Source organism: Lutra lutra, chromosome 6 (assembly GCF_902655055.1).
Source record: "Lutra lutra chromosome 6, mLutLut1.2, whole genome shotgun sequence".
NCBI classification, from domain to species: domain Eukaryota; kingdom Metazoa; phylum Chordata; class Mammalia; order Carnivora; family Mustelidae; genus Lutra; species Lutra lutra.
The window spans coordinates 29,558,521-29,572,274 of NC_062283.1; the positions used below are offsets into that span (position 1 = coordinate 29,558,521).

Below are 13,754 nucleotides of genomic sequence, written 5' to 3' on the forward strand. Positions count from 1 at the left end.
GCCATCCCTAATCCCCTCCCCAGCTTACAAGTATATAACCAGCCACTCCTCACATCCCCAGGGCAGCAGCCCTTCCTGCCCACGGGTCCTGTCCCCGTGCTTTAATAAACCACCATTTTGCACCAAAGACGTCTCGAGAATTCTTTCTTGGTCATCGGCTCCAGAACTCACCCCACCGAACCTCACCTATGTTCTAGAACTTCATCATTACTATTGACTCTTACTCTGGTTTCCCTGTAGCTACTGCTCGTACTGGTGAAATAAGAAAACCTGTTACAGCGCATTGTCTCTCATTTCCGGGTCTCAGGCATTCCACGTTTGCTGAAAGCTGAAAAAGGACCTGCACATACTGGTAAGGCCTTTCCTCACTTTTGTGTTGGCTACGGTATTTCTCACAGCGCAGGTATTCCGTGTAATCCGCAGGGCCAAGGCATCGTGAAACGCACACATCAGACTTTAAAAACTCAACTACAGAAAACAAAAGGGAATTCCTAACCTCCCCACATTCTTGCCTTAATCAAGCTTTACATACTTTAAAATTTTTTACATCTTTCTGCCGATGGTGCCTCCGCAGCTGACCATCTGTGGTCTTCACCCAGGAAAGCATTATGCTGCAGTGCGACTGAAGGACCTGATGAGGGAGCAGGAGGCTGGCTGAGGACAAAACAAAAGCTGGCACCTTGCACCCCCTCTCCACCAGCTCCCCTCGGTAATATGTGTGACATTCCTCAGGCATCCCTGACTGCCATAAAGAAGAAACAAATAATTAACTTGCAGAGATCACAATCCTGCAAGACAGGAGTCTCCCTTGGTTTACAAATGTCCTAGAGATCTACAAACAAAGCAGTTACCTTATCAGTAGCCCAATTTCCAGAGGCAAATAACTCAGTTCCTCAAGCCCTAATATCACCCTCCCCTCCATAAACAAAACTGAAGGAGGCTGAGGTAGAAAGAAATGCAAAGTTAAATCTCTTCTGAACCTAAATCTCACTAACAAAGACGCTTGATAGCAGAAATGTGACATCGCACCAGGAATCTCCCAACTATCGTGATCTTAATGGCTTGCCAAAAGACAACATTGATCAAGCCTTAAGACCTCTGCTTTCCCGGCACCTCGTAGGCCCTCTTTAGCATATGAAAGCTCCGTTGAAATCCTCCTTTCCCTCACCTTCCCCCAACCGCAGGGTACAGAACCTGCCATCCCTCCCAACCTGGGGCGGCAGCCCTTCCTGCCCATGGGGTCCTGTCCCCGTGCTTTAATAAACCACCATTTTGCACCAAAGACGTCTCAAGAATTCTTTCTTGGTCATCGGCTCCGGACCTCACCCCACCGAACCTCACCTAGGTTCTAGAACTTCATCAGACCCTTTAACAATTCAGTGGTCTGGTCCTGATCCTGTTTTAATTTGGGGGCAAGGGCATGTGTGTATTTTTTCCTAGGAACGCTGATGGGCCCATCTGGCTTCCCAAGTGCATCCCACGTACCTGCAGTGCATCACACTCCAGAGGAATTTCTGAATCCGTCCCAATGCCTCAACTCACTGCTTCAGAGGCTGAGGATTACATTCCTGATGCCTGCCCCTCCATGACGACCACCTTGTGGGAAAACAACCCGCCAAACAATGATCCCAACTTGCAGGCAACTGAAGACCCTCACAATGCAGGCACAGGAAATGTTGGAGGGACAGAAAGTTAAGAATGAACCCAAAATGCTTTTTCTAGCCATGATAGCGCTTGTTGCCTGCCAGGGGTCCACTGCATATGCGGATAGACTTACCTGGCCCTTACTCAAGCCCTGCGAACTTGCCAAACAAGTGTTTGATCACAAAATTCATTGAACTCAAATGGTCTTACTTCCTTGCTTTATTCCATTGCTGCCACCCTGACTTTTGTTTGCGTGTCTGTCGCCAGTCTGCACCCGAGCGGGATCCCTATCTCTCCCGCAGCTCCAGTCCAGCCTCCATGAGCTTTATTTAAAAAAAAAAAAAAAGCGGGGGAGGGGGGAAACTGTGGTGACCAGACAGCAAGCTGACAGGGTCCTTGGGGACCTAGGGTCAGGTCAGAGACCAGCTCCACCCCACAGAGTTCAGCCCTGAAGAGCTGTCAGAACAGCAGCTTGCAGAAGCAGGGAAGCCACTCAGCTGGGAGCAGGCCCAGAAAAACAGTTTATTTGCCCTTAAGCTAATTGGTCTGATACAATGTAGTGTAACAGCGCTGAATGAAACTTACTGACCCTTATGCTGGTTGTTCTATTGAATTGTAAATGCGATGATCAAAGTGCCTCCCACTTGGCTGTATTGTGCTTGAATCTTATGAAACTGCTATAAACCAACAAAGGTCCTCTTAGCGGCATTGGCTATGACCCTTGGATCCCATTCTTTCTGTCTTTCTTTCTCATTCCCACCTCCAACTCAGGCTTCTCCATTCAGTCAAGGCTGGTCCCTTGGCAAGCCCTACAAGGGCTCAGGTCATAGTGGGGTCCCTGCGGATTAAACACTTCTTAGAAAAGAACGATCTTCAAAAAAAATAAAATAAAATGGATTCCAGACGCTAAAACATAAAATGCACAATCCACTTTTAAAAGACACATTAGCAGGCATTCAAAGAAACAATGTGTGACTCTAATGATAAATTCAACAGAACCATATTCCCAGAGCACCCAGATGTGGGGTCAGCACCTCAGGCTCCCAGGCAGCTCCAGGATCTATGTTCAAAGAACTGAATAAATACATGTTGAAGGAATGTGAGAAAATCTTGTTATTAAATGGCAAACAGAAAGGAAATCTGAAGAAAGAAGCAGAATGAATTAAGAAATATATATATTATATTCTTACTTTATATATATATCTGTATATAGTGAAGTTCAATAGGTAAACAGCATTGAAGGCTTGGGAAGGCAGAAAGAAGAATCAATGAGGTTGAATATAAATAGAAATTAATTTTTAAAAATAAAAATAAAAAACCACCCAATCCAAAAAACATGGAAGAAAGATTAAAGAGAAACTAAGAAAACCTCAGATATCCACAGGAGAATAAAAAAAGACTATAAATAGAGTCCAAAAATGAGAAAAAAGGAGCAGCTAAATCACGAAATCTTGTGTCAAAATTCCTCCAATTTGGTGCAAAACCCTTGAACATACAGATCCGAGTCACTCACCCCAGAAGAGCAGCAAGAGCGCACACAGCAAGGCTCATCCGTGTCACCGCGAGGAGAATCAAGAGGAAGACAATCTTCAACAAGAGTTCACGACACCTTCCGCACAGGGCATAGTGGTTTGAAAATGTTCGCAGATTCACTGACTATCCTCCCATGAAGTGGGAAAACAAATTCTCCTCCTTTTGTGTGTGGACTGGGCTCAGTGACTCCCTTCTCAGGGACAGAGTAAGGGGGACGTGAGGCTGTGTGACATCAGAGATTAGGTCGCAAAGGGACGATGGTGCTCCGCTCTCTCCTCCTCTCTCCCTCCCTCAGATCATCAGTTTGGGAGAAGGCAGGGCCCATGTAAGAAAGACCCTCACCGTGGACAGCCCCACGCAGTGAGGAGCTGAGGCTTACCCCCTGAGAGCCAGCCAGGGACTCTTGCTCCTGCCACAGCCACACATGGGAGCGGGAGCACAGACCCTCCAGCCCGTGTCACATCTCCACATCACCAGGAGTCTAGTCCCATCCTGACTGCAACCCAATGAGCAGCCTCGGCTGGAGCTGCCCAGCTCCCCTGTCCTCACAGTCAGACTCTCGGGAATTTGTTGCCCTGATTGATGTCACTTGGAGCTGCTGAATCATGTTACACTTCTTTACTCTGCAACAGAAACTCTCACAGACGCCAGAGCCCGGACATGGGGTGCTGGCAGCACGCACTGTGCACGAGGCAGGTGCTCTGGAGGGGGGGCAGGGATGCAGCCAGAAGGACTTTGAGGTCACAGTTTAGGAGAAACAGATCAGCGGGACTGTTGCACATTTTCCAGGAGAGGGGCAGAGACAGTAGGAAAGGAAAAGAGGCCTCGAGAGCCCTACAGCTCTCCTGGGGAGAAGCAACTGAAGACTTAGTCACTGTGTAAGGACCTATTTTACAGTCCCTGCTCCCCTTCCCCCAGGGGAATTAAAAACAAGTCCTGGAAACCAGCTCCAGGTGTGGAGGCCAAGAAAAACAAGGCTGCACCCACCTCGAGTCTAACCCTGACACAAGTACAGCCATCTTGGCAAAACAAAAGCGGGCACCCTGCACTGTAAGAGTGGGTTAGCGTAAGAATGGCCATCCTGAAGGCCGGGGAAGCCATTGTACTGAGCGTCCCTAACCAGCCCACAGGGCGCACATAACTTGAGATAAGAGAAAGTAGCTAAAACCTAAGAAACAACTTAATGATATACCACCAGGGCGGTTAGGCAATGGCCACAGGGACCAAATGTTAAAGAAAAACAAATAGTTTAACTTGCAGAGATCACAATCCTGCAAGTCAGGAATCTCCCTTGGTTTGCAAATGTCCTGATGATTTACAAACAAAAAGGCTATCTCTTCAATGGCCCAATTTCCAGAGACAAATGGCTCAGTTCCTCAAGGCCTAAGGTTGCCCTCCCCACCACAAAACTGTGGGAGGCTGAGGCAGAAGGAAATGTAAATAAAGTTAAATTTCTTCTAAACCTAAATCTCACTTAACCACCAGGATGGCGCCAGGGTGACGCCGGGGTGGCAAAAGGTTAAACAACGTTAAACTGTCAAAGTGGGGCACAAGATATGTATGTAGCTATGGGAAAGTGCCTTGAAAATGCCATATAGACCCTTGGCTTTGAGTGCTCGGGGTCCTTGTTGAAACCCACTGCACCGGGCGGATACTTGGACCCCAGCTAGCTGGAGATAAACCTCGCTGTGTGACTTGCATTATCGAGAGTGTTCTCTGTCTAATTGAGGGGTGGTCGACTCCGTACCCCAACAACTGCAAACACATCTTCGTGTACTGGAAAGATGCGTCAGCGCCTGCACAGAGAGGCTAAGAAATACGCCGGACCAGGTGCTCTGTACACCAGAGACACAGGTGCACCGTGACCTGACGGAACAGCGGTGCCAGGCAAACTGTCACGTGATGAGGCTGAGTGGCTCTATTAACACCAGGAGTAAAAGATTTGAGAATAGGATACATTGTTGGAGATGAAAAGATCCCCTTCGTGATCAATCTAACAAAATGAGCAATGTCACAAGTACAGACAGGAAGGAGACCAGCGGTGGCCCAAGGCTGGGGATGGGGGAGAGGACCCAATACAAAGGGTCAGCAGAAAACTCTAGGACCAGGGACCTGTTCTGCATACTCGTCATCGGACTAGTTCCATGAGTCTTAACAATGGTTGACATTCATCTAACTGTACAACTAGGGTTGGGAAACTTCTCTCATATGAAAGCCATAGAAATAAGACAGAAGTAGGGAGGAAAATGCAATGTAAAGAGAAATACAAGCTAGGTAAATAGAAATGAGATCAATTTTAGATAAATATAATATGGATAAATATAAACTAGGATAATACATTGTGAGCTCTCCTGAACTAATTTTAAGGGAAGTCCTGCAGACAAAGGGAAGTGACACTGGATGGTCTCATGTACAGAATAATGAACAACAGAAGTGGTACCATGCTGTTTTTGTACATTTTCTTCTTAATTTCTTTAAAAGATGTATGACCTCAAAACACTTAAGTAGTTCATGATATTCTCTGATTTACACTGTGTGTTGGTGACACGCATGCCCATAGCAGCACAGGGGGCTAAATGGAACTCTGTTTCGGCATGTTTCTTCTCTTACTGGATGGAGTTCAATGTTTCCATAAGTAGACTGTGAAAAGTTAAAGATGCAGGTTTCTTTCTTTTCTTCTTTTTTTCTTTTCTTTTTTTGTTTTGAGAGAGAGCACACACAGTGGGAGGGAGGGGCAGAGGGAGAGAGAGAATCTAAGCAAGCTTCTTACTCAGCGTGGAACCCAAAGCAGGACTCAATCCCATGACCCCGAGATCATCTGAGCCAAAATCAAGAATCTGCTTAATCAGTTGAGCTACCCAGGCACCCCAAAGATTCAGATTTCAATTCCTACAACTTAAATAAATATTAATGGAAATAAATATAGCTAAAGAGCCACTAGAAGAATCAGACCATAAACAAATAAACAATTGCTTGAAACCAACAAGGGTACAAAAAGAGTCAAGAGAATGGAAAATAGAAGCGACAATTCAGAAACAAATAAAATGATAGATGCAGGGGTGCCTGAGTGGCTCAGTGGGTTAAGCCTCTGCCTTAGGCTCAGGTCATGACCTCAGGGTCCTGGTATGGAGCCCCACATAGGGCTGCTCAGTGGGGAGCCTGCTTCCCCCTCTCTGCCTGCCTCTCTGCCTACTTGTGATCTCTCTCTCTCCGTCAAATAAAAAAATAAAGTAAAATAAAATGATAGATGCAAATCCAACCATGTCAGGAAATCATATTAAATACAAACCAGCAAAAATTCCAAGAAAAAAGTTTGGATTATCAGGTTGGTGAAGGTAGACCAACCCAATGCAAAATAAAAAACTTGAAATGAGAAACCAAAATAAGTAAAAAGTTAAAGGGTTAAAGACTATCCCATGGGAATAAAAAGCATAAGAAATCTAGAATGTTGCATTATTCTGAAGCAAAATAGGCTTTCACACCAGGAGCATCACTAGAGACACAGAAGGACTTTCTGTGAAGATAACAGGTCAGCATCACAGCAAGATGAAGGTAATTAATGGATTAGAACCTAATTACAAATTTCTAGCACATGTGACATAATAGACAAATTATCATATTTGGAGACCCATGCTCCTCTCTCACTAATGGAACAGGTAAGGATTAGAGGAATTAAACCATCAATGAGCCAAAATAGACCACAGACTGACCATAAAATAACTCTCTATAAATGGAAAGGCAACAAAATTATAGACAATGCTCTGTGAGAGTAAATAAAAATCCATAACATGAAGATCTCCGGAAAATCCCTAAATATGTGGAGATTCGTTGCACACTTCAAAAGTATGTGTCATCAGGGCTTAGAGAAGCGATCACGAGGATGTCAGAATTCTCTACACCTGAGTGACCACGTACAGAAGTGAGAATGGGGGATCTGCAGAAGCAACAAGAGCAGAGGTTGTCATTTCCCAGTTTGCAGGGGCAGGAAGCCAGGACTGAGGGAGGCAGACAGTAGGTCCCTGTGTCCAAAGGGGCAGCAAGGAGTAGAAGAGGCCACACACCAGGGTCCTGGGCTCTCCAGGCAGGGGAAGGGGGCCACCTACCAGGTTCCAAAAGGTGGGGTCTGACCCTGTACAGGAGCTTCCCCTCTTGGCCTTCTTGGGCATGGTGTTCAGATGCCTGGGTCCTGCAGGCCTGGGGAGAGAGGAGGGGACACATCTGGAATCCAGGGGAAATGTAAGACAGAAGCCTGGGCCCTGATGTCACAGCCAGCGCGACAAATCGACCAGGAACGTGAGGGTAAGAGGATGCTGAAAAGAAATTAAGAGACAAAGAGATGGGGGCAGGAGGAGCACCAAGGAGGATGTCCAATAGTGCCAATTTTATTCAAGGCAGCAAGGCATTATATAGCTAACAGAAACAATCATAAGAAAGTATTTATTTTTAGCTGATTACTAAAGAGTTTGCAACATGCACAGAAAATCCTTCAAGCTTTCCCATTATCTGTTTCCCAAGCACCAATAGCAGACCCTCTAGTGCCAGATGTACTGACTTCAAGGCTACTCAAGACATAGTTTATGTAAGCACAGCACAGTCTTACAGTGGTGTAATCTATAGCCTGTGCAAGGACAGCAAGGACCAGCCAAGAATTTCTGACCCCGGCCAAATCGTCTCTGTCTGACTAGCAAACATGTGGGATGTCACGTAGGCGAGAGCACAACACATAGCACAGACCCTTTCTCAGTGCTACTCAACTTTATCGACCTAAGCCTTTTGTTCGGCTATTCAGCCTTTAAAGGAGGCACAAGTCAGGGCCTGGTTTGGTTCTCTTCTCAAGCCTTTCCGTGGCCTCCCACACCCTGAGTCCTGGCTGATCTCCCTGTACCATGGCCGTGTCTAGCCTCCATCCCATGTGCTGCCCCCAAGCTCCAGGATTGCATCCCCACGGCTCCAGCTGCTGACTCTTCCTGGTTGGAGGCCCTGGGGCTGCTCTTCCTGGAGCAGGGTTTCCACTGTCTTCACAAGCAGAGAATGTTCCCAGGTGGCAGAGGCTGTGAAACGGGTGGATGGTAGGCATCTGTAAAACCGTAGTCGGGGGAGTGGGAATCTGGAAACTCCAGAATCTGAAACCAGCACGGGCCTTGCTCTCTCCTCCTCTCAGGCCCCTGATGCCCCAGAGCCCCGGCCAGAAACCCCTGTGCCTCTTCCAGACAGAACTCATCCTCCTCCCACAACGGTGCCCTAAGATGACTCCTTCCCCTGACACTCTCATCCCTGGTTCCTCCTCCTGCACTCTTGTTGTCCTCCACCCCCTAATGTCACTACTTCCTCCCACTGCTCACTCCTCCAGGAGCATCCCCAGGATCCAGGCCATCACCCAGGGAGCTCATCCCCTCCTCCTCTCCTCCTTCTCCTGCTCTTAGTGACTGAGACTCCAGAGCTGTTTCCTTGGAGGATGACACATTTTTGACGAAGCAGCAGCAGGAACAAGTGACAGGGACTGCAGGGTCGAGGTCCCTGGAGGAGACTGAGGGCACCCAGCAGGTGTGTGGGCTCCACTGCAGACCTGGGAGCAAGCTATTATGGCTTGAAGATCTGTTCCTCCTGAGGCCAGAGTCCATGGTCATTCAATGAAGACAAAGTACCTATGCCAGTGTGTATTTTGGGAGACAATTCAGACTGAGGAAATGGCACTGCATGGGGTATTCCCCTGTGGGCACAGCCGTGTGCCCTGCTGGGAGCCCAAGGAGACCCTGGCGGGGTCCCTGGAGAGAAACACAAAGGGTGCTCAGGTCTTCTGTTCTCAGCCCTGTGGCCACACGGGGGTGCTGCCGCGCTCCCATCCTGCACCGTCAGGGGACGCAGGATGCTGAGCTGAGTCAGGTCCAGATGGAGGATGGGCAGGTTAGGTCTCAAGAGGGAAGGAGGTGCCTTCTGACATCCCTGGGGCAGGTACAGCGGTGGGGCGGGGTTCAGTGGAGAGGAGCGCTCTGGAGCGCTGCCCCCTAAGTTGCCATCCGTCCTCCCCACAACCCTCTCTCCAGACCCTGGATGACAAGCCCAGGAAAAATGAAAAGTGGATCCTTGTTCCTCCTGGACCGATTCCCTCTCTGAGGGCTATTTTACAAACGACACTCTTATCTTAGAATACTTGGGGATTTACAGAGAAGTGACAACGTTAGTGCACCCTGAGCACCCCAATCTCATCGTCGTGCATTTGTCATAGCTAATGACACAATATTCACACATTACTACTGATCTCCACACAGGATTTGCTTTCACAGTTTTTTTTCTCTCCCAAGATCCCATCCAAGTTACCTCTTGAGTCCCATCATGCCTCCATCAGGCTCCTCTGGCTGTGACCGTGTCTCAGACTGTCCCTGATTTTCAAGATCGTGACATGTTTGAGGAGATGGTTTGGGAACTTTGTAGACTGTCTCTCCTTGTGAATCAGACTGACTGAGGCTGTGGGGTTTGGGAAGACCAAAGGCAGGCCGTTCTTCACACAACATAGCAAGAACATACAGTGATCATTCGCTCATCACAGATGAAGTTCACCTTCACCCCCTGGCTCAGATCGTCTAATCCAGATGCTCCCTGTGAAGTTCCTTCTTTGGCTTTGTCCCCTTCCATAAAGTAGTCTTTGGAAGGAAGTCAGGCTGTGCAGCCCACAGGTGGGGGCTGTTCCGCTGGGACAATATGCACGCAGGTTCTTGTGCAAACATGAGCTCTCAAATGACTTGCGTAAGTACCTTACAGGGGGATCAGCAGCTTGGGTGCTTAGTCTGCATCTGACTTTATAAGAACCTGCTGACCGTCTCCCACAGCGGCTGTGCTGTTCTGTCATCCCGCCATTAGTGACTGAGGCTTTCTGTGGCTCCCTGTCCCGGTCAGCAGGTGACACTATCAGTGTCTGGATTCCTACCATCTAACAGGTGTGTGATGGCAGATCACTGTTGTCACTTGCATTTCCGTGATGACACCTGCTGCTGAACATCTTTTCATGTGCTTATTACCTATGAGTGTATCTTCTTGAATTGTCCAGATTTTGGCCCATTTTTAAATAATCTTTCTTAATATTTTTATGGTGAAACCCACCAGTCTTTCAAATGAATTTAAAACTTTTTCAGTATTAAAAAATAATAATAATAAAATAAGATAAAAACTTTTTCAGTATTATTTAGTGAAAATTCTCATATTGTCCTATATCGACACTTACTGCTCATCTTCCATAAGTCATGAAAAACACCGTTATTATATGCTTGGAAAATCCTCAGACCTATTCTCTAATGAGTGTCCTTCATAATTGAAAGGGTATTTCCTCCACTCAAATTTAAAAAAGCTATGGTTGTGGGCACCTGGGTGGCTCAGTGGGTTAAGCCGCTGCCTTTGGCTCAGGTCATGATCTCAGGGTCCTGGGATTGAGTCCCGCATCGGGGGCTCTCTGCTCGGCAGGGAGCCTGCTTCCCTCTCTCTCTCTCTCTGCCTGCCTCTCTGCCTACTTGTGATCTATCTCTGTCAAATAAATAAATAAAATCTTAAAAAAAAAAAAAAAAGCTATGGTTGTAAGGCTACAATCATTATGTGGCAAAGCAATTCCTACTTCCGTGCTTTACTTAGTCTGGTGAGAAAATAACTCATTGTTCCTAATCCCTGAGACAAGGAACTTCAAGCACCCGTGTCAAACACCCATGAACAGCGGTATGGTACGTGAGTGAGATAACATGGGCTGAATAACTTTGACACAGCTTGACCCAGGACTAAGGGAAACATAAAATCCATCAAAGCCACAGCTAAATAATATGTTAAGATTCACAAGCATGTGTTTCTCATATTATATAGAAAAGAAGAGGCCATAAAATCTCTTAGAAAAAAGAAAACCTCGTCAATATTTTCATACTGAAAAACAGCATGCTCCCTGGGTATGTATGATGTCAGGGTATTCAGAAGGGACCAGGAGTAAGTGCAGATGGCATTTCTGAACACGCAGCCTTACTATCCCCCAGGCCTAGCAGTCTGGACACTTTGCAGCACCATAGAAAAGGCATTAAATAATCACAAAGGTACGTTACTGCAAACTCATCTACCATGAGGCTCACTTAGTCCATGGTAAGAGACAGCAATGATGCAGACAAGATCTTGTCGATTACTGATTAGATGCACCCAGCAAGAAAAATGCTGTTAATACATCTCATGTACATGAAGCACCAGTTTCCAGAAGACTATCAGACACCTCCTGCCTGTTGTTGCTCACCACTTTCCACATTATACCCTGAAAGCCAAGGAAGATAAAAACAGAAGGGTGAGAGATCTGGTAAGAAAAATCCAGTTCCTTCCCTATCAAATGTATGTCTCTCAAGTAAAATACAGAGGAAATAACACACTTAAAAGGTCTACTGCATTCTCTGGAGCTTCCCATCCCAGCAGGACTATTTTTGCCTTTACTAGAGGATTAATGCCAGGGTGAGGGGCCAGAGCCAGGCCTCAGGGCCCCGTCAGAGAAGGCCAGGCCAGCCTCGCTGCAGGGAGGCCACAGTTCCCATTTCTACTGCTCCTCTCCACACACTCCCCACGGATGGTACAAAGAGTATGAGTGTGAACACGACTCAGGGAGCCCATCCAACCCCACTAAAAACCACCGAAAGATACTCCACTGTGGGGTAACTTCATATACAGAAACGAACACATTTGCCTCTTTACCAGCGGCCATTATGATTAGCATGCCCTTCTTAGACACAAAAGGAATAATGGTGTATCAGTGTTTATGTACAGTTCAAGATCAATTATAAATATTTGACCATTTCATTTTAAAATTATAGATTAACCATGACTCCCCAAAGAAGATCGATTTCTTCATAAAGGAAGTATAGTTTATAAAGCTGGAATGACGGTTAATTCAACTACAAAAGCTCATACACAAAAAGCCCTACTTTTTCCTTCCCAACTTGCTTGGTTCATACAGTTGATTCCACCACACAAGTGTACTATCATCCTAGCACAGAGTGAAATACTGACAAAATGCCTCGGTTAGCAAACTGACAGCCGCTCCTTGACGAGGCGTTGACTGCGGCATTTAGGTAGAGCTGAGAAGCACCACTCTGAGGCACAGTTTCCTTCTTCCTGTTTTGTGTCCCACAGTGATTATTAAAGGAAGGAATCTGGTCTGTAAAGGACTGCGTCACCCACTCCCCTGTTGGAATGTCCCAGAAAGTTGATTCTCTGCTGTCAGTTAGTCCTGCAGAAGGGAAGCTGCCAGGGCCTCTGTCGCACAGATTTTCAGCAAAAGCACCACCATAGACTGCTTCATGACCCGGGTCATATTTTTCTTCCTTAACAGCCAACCTCTCTGCGTCCTCTTGGGCTAGATTCACTGCCTGAACCTCAGTGTTTCATTCAGTGCCTTCCAACTGATCTCTCAAGTCTCTCAGTGTCATGTGCTTTGTGCTGGGCTCCGGGAAACTGAGCCCATCTCACACTGGATGATAGCATGACACAGCACGGACTTTCCATGTCTGGGATCTTCTGAGGCTGAAGTCCTAATTCTAAGTTTTTAACCTTAACTCCAAAAACTTCTTTACTAAAAATTTCATATTTACATTTTCCACTAACGACTGCTATTCATGGCTGATATCGCTGGGATTTCTGCACTAGAATACGTCCTTCTTCATAAAATTCTTTACAGGAAAGAGCACTGCTACCTGGTGGTGTCCTCCCCACCACAGGGGTAAATCCAAAACCATATTTCCCTGGTAAAGCAGGATCATCAAGGGTTCAGCGGCTCCTCACTCTGGCCAAGCAGACACTTCCAAAAACGGTTTCCAGCTCCAGGGTAATGATGCCCTTTGTAAACTGCCACTAGTCCTGGGTTTGTGCCCATAATCACAATGTTCAGATTGAAGGTCACAATGTCCAGGAGGGTCTTGGTTGGAAGTTCAGCTTTTGAAACACTGCTAAGATGGTCTACATTTCTCTTCATTTTAAACGTGTCTGTAATTTTTTCTTCCTTTTTTTTTTTTTTTTTTTAATTTTGCGGACTTACCAGATTTTTGGCCTCATCAGGCTTCTGGGGTTCTACTGGGTTTTTTGGTTCTGTTGCCTTGAGTTATGTTTTCCTTGCTTTCGGGGTCTCTTGTGCAGGTTCCGAGCAGGAGCTGGGTGTAGAACTTCTGCTGCGTTTACTGTTCCTTCCCCGCGGCCATATCAGGAGCTCCAGCCATCATTCGTGGACACCGGAATGTATCAACAGCTTGAGCAGCTGAAGGGAAGAGCTGTGCGCGTTCTCCGCTTCCATTCCCTGCCGCTGCTCCAGGGACGGCTGCTCCTGCCCGGGAGCGCTGGTCTCCGGGGTGGTGCAAGGAACCGCTGGCTGGACGACAATAACCAGAGCCCAGAGATGGACACGGATGTTGGCAGAACCAGGCTAGGGGCTGATGCTCAAGCTCCTCCCCCGAGGTTCTAGGGCCCCTCCTTCCTGCCAGCCCGACCCCCATTTTTGCTCACTTTTTTAACCAGTGCTTTTCTTATTGGTCCCCTTTTTAAGGGTTTTATGAATAGTCTACAGCAAGTCCTTCGTCAGA

General features: G+C 46.9%; 1 pseudogene; it reads right to left on the bottom strand.

Annotated features, from left to right (window-relative positions):
* Positions 1-12,164: 12,164 nt before the first annotated feature.
* Positions 12,165-13,468, bottom strand: LOC125102527 (G/T mismatch-specific thymine DNA glycosylase-like; annotated as a pseudogene).
* Positions 13,469-13,754: the final 286 nt, after the last annotated feature.